General features: G+C 31.1%; 1 protein-coding gene across 2 annotated transcripts in view; it reads right to left on the bottom strand.

Annotated features, from left to right (window-relative positions):
* The window catches only part of LOC108685996 (neuropeptide-like 1), a 22,509-nt gene that overhangs the window by 13,972 nt on the left and 326 nt on the right, over window positions 1–8,211 (bottom strand). The window lies entirely within an intron of this gene.

Raw genomic sequence — 8,211 nt, forward strand, 5'->3', positions numbered from 1 at the left:
AAATTCACTATCGCTTTTTAAGTTAAGACAGAGCAGCATAGCGACAGTTCAAATAATACGCGTGACAACGTCAAAAGAATTATGTTATACCATTTTCTTATAAAATTCATGAGAGTTTCTGATAACGGAGAACGAGCATCTGTTCGATAAACGATATTAATCTTCCGCGGAAGTCATGTCTCTTTCAAATAATAACGAGAGAATTATTACGATCTCATAGCGAAATGTGCGATCGATACGCGGAATTATGATCGACGAGCCATCCGGTATCCGCAAGTTTAATCAAGCGCGCAGGCCTCATTTAATCACTTAACCGTTCATTACGCTTGACAACTTTAATCTTCATCTTTAAGTTTACCATATGTTGCGCGTAAGAGGCTTGTATCCAATTTATGTGATACGTCGATATCGAATACGTCGTCAGGTATACGCAGAACAATGACGAATCTGTAGATAATTCGATCGCGCGTGTAAATTCCACACTTGCGTAATTAAGGGCAAAATCCAGGTAAATCATAAAATCATAATAAGATAAATTATTAAAAGTGTATCAAATAACATCATTATGATTTTTCTTAAAATAATTTCTACTTAATGTTGTCTTGATTTTATTATGATTTCTACTTGAACAGCACATATGGAGTGAAGACGCCCTTCTCTACTCTTTTCGAACTGTCATACACTCAATCGTGTACAAACCATCGCAAAATGCAGTTTTCATACTAACGTTCTCTTACTTAAATTCGTATTAATTATTCATATGTGAAGCTCGTAGTATAATGTTTTTGATTCTATCCAAAGCTATATATAGACATATTTAATGTAACGGAAAAGATATGTAAAATATCATAATCGAAGCAACAATTTGTTTGGCAAAAACAATATTTTAGGAACAATATTTTTAATCAGTTTTTGCTTCAATTTAGCGATTAACCACATCCAAGATTCAGACTAAGTATCGGCAACTGTCATTTATGAAAAGTCCTTGGCAATGCATGCAACTGCATGGATACTATTGTACATAATTTTAATTGTTTTCTTGAGTTAAGTTTATATGCACAGAAAATTATATATATATATATAAAAAGAAGATTTAAAAATATTTTATCAATTCTCTGAATTATATAGATTTTTTTTTAAATGTGTCTTAAATATTTGTGAGATATTTATAATATGTATTTACAACTTTGATTAAAAATAATTTTTTCATTATTTGTAATTCTTTTACCTATATTGTTTACTATTAGTCACCAGCATTATATATAGAAATTTAATTCTTAAAACAAAGGATAATTAACAGCGAATATCAAAATCAATGTTTGATCTAAACGTTAAATAATAAGGTGAAAAAAAACGATTTTGATATCTAAAAATTTCGCTAGATAAATCAGAAACTAATTTTGTTAGATTATCGAAAGAATTATATAGGACATTCAAACTGGCTTCCAGAAGTTATGACTTTTTGCTACATTGCTCATCATGCTTAAGATTCCTAATTATTTTGATAGTTCAACATTATTTTCAGATATCGATCTATCTAAAATTTTTAGATACCTCAATAAAATCATTCTTTCTGATGGTTAATATTTTTGATCAAGGCTGTATTCATAAAATATAAACGACACAAACAGTCGGCCGACTTTTGTCTATTGTGTGTTCTTATCCTAATACGGGATATTTGTAATTTAAAGATTGCGTCGACGTAATCGGAGCAGCCGGAGCGACGAGCGTTCACTGTTGCATTCCATATTGTTAGCACGTCCACGAGGAATATCAATAATCCATGCCGAATGAGTTCGCTCGCGCGCAAACTGGATATCCTGTACAATTAAATATATTTCGAAAAAAGATGTACATCTCTTTTATCGGATAGTTTGCTATTCGTCATACGAGCGATGCTGCAAACGGCGACGATAAATCACGACGCACCGCAACACGGGTGCGTTAGTTGATAACAAGTGCCGCATGTGTACATGTGATTAATGCTTCGCGTCGCGCAAATCAAACTTTCTGAGGATTCATCGAGGAATTAATCTGAGCAGATACGAATGGAATTATTCGTACAGTGTTCATTCGCCGCTTCTTCACATTTCGCAAGCAAACATCTGTTCTCATAGGATGAACATTTATTGAAAAGATAAATTTTTATTCTAAGAATCGTATCGCGCGAAACGCGAACTCAAAGTATCGAGCTCGCGAAGTTCAATAAATTAAGAAAGCGCCGCGTGCAATGCGAAACAAATTGAATTCGATTTGCATAGAGTCGCCGCGCTCTCGTTTGCTTTCGTCACGACCGCGTAGAAGGGAAATTACTGATCGAAGATATAGGACTCGCAGATGAAGAAGACCTTCGTACTGATTATGGCAGAATTCAACGGACGATAAAATGATCAGACACGTCCTATAAACAAGACGTTCTTCGTTCCTGAATTCTCGCTCATAAATATTTAAGACGCGCTTCGAAAAAAAAAACTTCATAATTCAAAAAACCGATAAAATGTTCTTTAATCCTCTCACTAGGTATATAAAACTTGACCCATTTCATTCTGTAGACAATATACAAAATATATATTAGAGAAGAGGAAGTCTGTATCTTAAATATACTTAAATAATCCCTAAGGAAATTCACATTTTGAAAACTTATTTTTGATGAATAGAATTTATTATGAGATAAGAGATATTTTAAGTAAAGTTTGAACGTGATAATAGAAATAACAATAAGATCGAGAAATAATATTCTTGAGAAATATTTCTAGAACAGCAATAAATAATTACGCTTAGTCTGACTATAGCCGTCTTTGACTACTTCGAGTGGAACGACATGGACCGCGCCACGAAGGATTCTTGTCCGCGAGAGTGAGTAACAAAACGAAATGAAGAGCTTTCGAATTTCCCAGAAATGTTCCGTGAACTTCGAATCGACTGGCTTTAATTATATTATGGCGACGTATGCTAGACAAAGCGAGTGCTTTCAGCTTCTTCAAGAAACGAACGGACCACAAGATTAACTCTGAATGCTTAATTTAGCGTGTGCTTTTTGATCGTAATGGAGAAGTATTGAGGATCTTGTAACAATATCGAGTAATTTCGCAAACCGTTTAACTTACTAGTACTACTACTAATTTCTGATTTAATAAGAAAGTAAAGAAAAAAATGAACATTTATAATATTTACTGTCGGACTTAAAATCGCAATCATAAATTGAAACTAAAATAATATCGCCAATTAAATTGATTATTAATGATATTGAATAATAATGCTAATAAACATTTTAAAACACTGAAAAGAACTGATATTACAAAAATATCACGCAGAATAATTTTTAAACATCATTATTAAATTAATGATCTCTCGATTTAATTAAATTAAATTATTATTTCAGCTTCAGTTTTATGATTACGTTTCAATTTCGATAGTAAACGACACGCAGTTTATGTAATTTTAAAAGATGTATTTATATTTAATCTTTAAGTAGACAGGTGGCCATAACATCTCAAGCATGATCTTAAAAACTTTGTTCTGGAAAAGAAAAATAAAACGTATATTACCCAGAAGCTTTAAAGTTTATTTTTTTTATACATTCCTCTTATAAAATTTATATTCTTCTGAGATAGAAAAATATAAAATTAATAAACTTCTTAAATCTTAATTGTTAGTAAACTTTAATTACTGTTTGTAAAATTAATAAACTTACACTACTTAAATTGACATTATTTATAAATTTAATGTAAATTTAATTCTATACAGTATTATTAAAAAATATAAAATTTTTTGGGGTGTTCTGAGCATCCCATCTATCTACTTAAAAGTTCAACGTATAAATATTATTAGGCACCAAGATCTACTCTCGATTTAACGCTTTTTTATTTATTTAATTCAAACATTTATATTGAGCTTTGACGTATAACATGATATATATCTCTATACCGATTTCCTTCATATCCTATTTGAAGCAAGTGTATTTAATTTTAAAGATCACGTGAATAAGAGATAATACTATTCTTTTCGTATAATACACGAGTTATCGTGAGTAATAATTCGTATCTTTCCAAAAGAGTCCTTTCAAGAAGACCACGCTACTTCCTAACAATATAATTTGTACACGGACGCGTTTCTCTATGCACGTACGAAGCACCTTCACTCCGACCAATTTCTATAGTGCATATAACATCACGGTGAAAGCCGCTGGCCTTTTGTTTTCGTCGATTAAGAACGCCCACTGCTATTTAGATCACCACAATGTACGCAGCTACATCATACACGTTTCGCCATAGTCTGTTCGTTCAAGATATCTTGTAATATTTCATAAATTTATACTCATAGTGTCAGTCGGTCTCTAGCGAGACGGACTTTGTCGCTTCATAAAAGCAAATTAATTCCAATAAACCACATTTTAAATTAGAAGTACCTTCAAGCATACTTTTAAATTAAATCATATATACCGCTTCAATTTCATTCTAAATACAACACGAGAGATTATTACAAAGCGGATATTATGTATGAGGTATGCTACATCTCGCGGAAAACAATCAGATTTGATTTCGCAAGTATTTTGTTTATGATAAACTAGTACAAACGCATAACAAAAGTAATTACTTTTAGGGAATTAATTGAATTCCACGTCAGAAATACGATTGGTAATCTCTTTGAAGAGCACACGTTCCGTGCTTTGATAGCCATGCAATAAAAAGCCGCTTTGTGTAGTGAATCGTTAAAGACGTTTTCCCATTCTTCTTGTCGTTTTGAATAAAGAAGGCAACAGGTTTGATTCCCCGTATCTTTAACATTAATGAAACCTTTGGACCTTTTCTTACGTGACATTTTCGTGACGTCTATTGATCGTTGGTTACATAAAATGGGTAGAAGTAAAAGCTCCCTGTAAAAGCGCTTTTTTTTTTATATTTTCCGTACGCGAGAACGCAATTTAATTTTGCTATCAATGCTTGTCAGCAAAACAATTTGTAATTTCGCAAAAAAAGATCAATTACTTTTTACGACGTGAATTTAATTTAACGTTAATTTAACATGAATACTGATAGAATAAAATCATATAGTTACAAACATTAAACAAAAAATGTATTTTTAAATTTCTAACCATAAAAATTAATTATATCCATAAATAAATAAATGTGACATGTTTCGATAGCATCTAAAATATACACAGCAAAGTATATCTAAAATATATCTAAAATACATTTGCTGTGTATATTTATTTTATTTTTATACCATCTGTGTGAAGATATAGACAGAGATATCACTTAGTACAAACTTTGATGTTAGATGGACAATAAAACGAAATGTAGATTTTTAAAGGGATCCATGATATATAAGAATATATTTACAAAGAGGATAAACAGAGGTAAGATTCCACTTTTAGAAATGAAAATGAAAAGAAAGAGTTTGCTGAACGGCTTATGAAGTTGAGGATTTTCAGTAAACAGAAACTTCGCTTCTTATACAAATTTACAGTGTGATATTAAGAAAGTTCAGTCATATAGGACTTGGTTTAAGCCAAATCTCGTCTTGCGGTTCATTGTTCTGTTTGACAATACACACATACACACACACACGCGCGCGCGCGAACAATCTGACGCGATAATAACAAAATAATTTGTTCCTATTTTGTGCAATTCTTCGGAAATTATTAAAATTTACAGAATTATTTGCAGCGCGTACAAGTTAATCTAAAAATCAATAAATTCAATTTTAAGAATCAAAATCACAATAGTCAATTATAAAAATATTTAATATGAAACGGCAAAAATGCTTTTAAAATCAATTTTCCAATTTCTCGAGGGATCAAACTGTAATTTCTTCGTTAAATTGGAACTACATTCTGATATCAAGATTTAGACAATTATTGAAACCGGCAGTAAATATTTCCTTTTATCATTGACCCACTTCTGGCAGGGAGGACATTTTTCATTCAAGAGGCTTTCGGCTTTCCCTAGTTACGCATCGTGCGTGATCGAAGAAGAATAAATATTCTCTTTCTTTTTTTTTCTATCTCTTTCTCTTTCTCTCTCTGTACACAAAAAACTGATAGTCTTTGATTACATATAATCTGGCGTAATTAAAATATAAGTAGATATAGAGCCAAGCATACAAAGGATCAAGGCATTAATCTAGAAAGATTTTTCTGATATTTTATCTGATAAGATCGAGCAATCCGCAAAATTCGTCATAAAATTGTCATCATTATCATAAGAGTAAAATAAGGACACAAAGAGTACTTTGTATCTTAAGGTATTCCATGTCACAAAAATGATTATTTTATGTAATTTCTTGTTATTTAAAAAATGTAATTTATTTTCAAATACTCATAAAAATGCTACACACGGCTTTTAAAATTGTTTGGCAAGCGAATACAATACATTCGAACATATAAAAAAAGTTCTCTGAAAAAGAATTTTTGTTTTCGAAATGGCTCTGACGCTTTAAAATCAATTACGAAGGATGGGGAACCACTAAACAAAGTCCGAAATCACAATCGATAGATCGGTAATTTTTAGATTTTAAATATACGCCATATATGACGACATATATGACATATATTCCAAATTGTAATCCGCTCGATCAATTGATTCTCTTTATCGGATCTACAAAGCTCTTTAAAAGCATCAACAGCAGAACAGCTGTGCTGAACTTAGCTTACTCTCAACATATCTTCGAATTTTCTATGTTCGAACGAGAACAACGATAAATCATATCTCACGGATTGTCTAAAAGTGCAAGCACTATCCCGAAGAATCAGAATTCAATATTATTCAAAATTCTATCTGATATTTTGGATGCATAAAGAGAAATGGGCGTGTTCGTTCTTCCTTGTTCTTTCGACTACCGTTCGTTATAAACGGTGTACACACGCGCTTGTCTCGCCATCCGGTTCGTAAACTTTGTATATGAAAAATGACGGGATAACAATACAGTTAGCTGCATGTAAAAATTTGATAAAATATCAGATAACATTGGAAACGTGAAATGACAAAAGAGGTGGAAAATGTTTTATAAAACACTCAATACATAAAAGGACAATCGTTATTCGTTACGCCTTTTTTTTTTATTCTAACAGGTTTCTCGCCTTAAGAAGTTGAGAGATAAGAAATTTTCTTTGCATTCCAGAATTATATAAATAATGTGGGATAATAACACAATGTTTTTACGGGCACCGTCCCATAAAATTACGCGACGTTTTATTTGCGTTCCAGTCAAAGCGCAAATCGTACGCTCAATATTCTTTTACGTAATATATTTTTAAATTCTTTTCATGATATTTTTTTTCTAAGAAAAACGCAATCTCGACATATCTTAAATATTTGACTATCCTCGTTCGCGTGAACTTTAATAGCAAGGATTTAATTGTTGTGGAATTAATCGTTAAGGAATTTCTCAAAACTTGGATATATTTATACACCGCGAAGGTGACGCGAGATTGCAATTTTGCAAGTGCATACCCCAAGTGCCTGCCAAACATTCCTTTATCCAAGTACGTTGTAAACATGTTATACGCTCAAAGTAATCACTGGCTTATTTTGCAAACTCGGCCGAAAGGTCAGTTCAATAAAAGAAAATGCACATTGATTAAATTGAATGTTCCGCACCACTAAACTGCATTAATAAGCATATTATTGCTTAAATTGGAAATTATAAAATTCACGCAAAAAATATTATTAAATATTAAGAGTCACCACGACCATCGAATGTAGCCTTTTTTGCTTAATAGTAATAGAATATTTCTCGGTCTATTTTTACTTAATATTTTATTGTTTCAATTTTCCGATTTGAAACAAACAATCGCATCACGTTGGTCCAAAAATTTTAATGCAAAATAAAATATATGTAATATACGGACTCATAATATCTCTCATTAAATATGAATTTAAATGTATTCCAAAATCAATAATATAAGCAATATAAGATAATAACTCAATTTTTTTATACAGGCTCCATAAATTCTTCCACAAAATAGCTTTATTGTAAAAGTCAAAATGATAAAATAATGTTCATAATAAATTTTATCGAGAAAACAAGATTCGAACATAAATTCTGAGGAAATTAAGAAAAGTAAAATTAAAAAAATAAATTATTATCAAAATATTTATTTAATTATCTTTACGTTTTACCTATACTGGGATTAAAGAGATTATGAACACTTATCTTTATAATATTCGTTGTAGCAAATATCAAAAACTACCTTAGTTAAATAATTTT

Source organism: Atta colombica, unplaced genomic scaffold (genome assembly GCF_001594045.1).
Source record: "Atta colombica isolate Treedump-2 unplaced genomic scaffold, Acol1.0 scaffold163, whole genome shotgun sequence".
In the NCBI taxonomy this organism is placed as follows: Eukaryota; Metazoa; Arthropoda; class Insecta; order Hymenoptera; family Formicidae; genus Atta; species Atta colombica.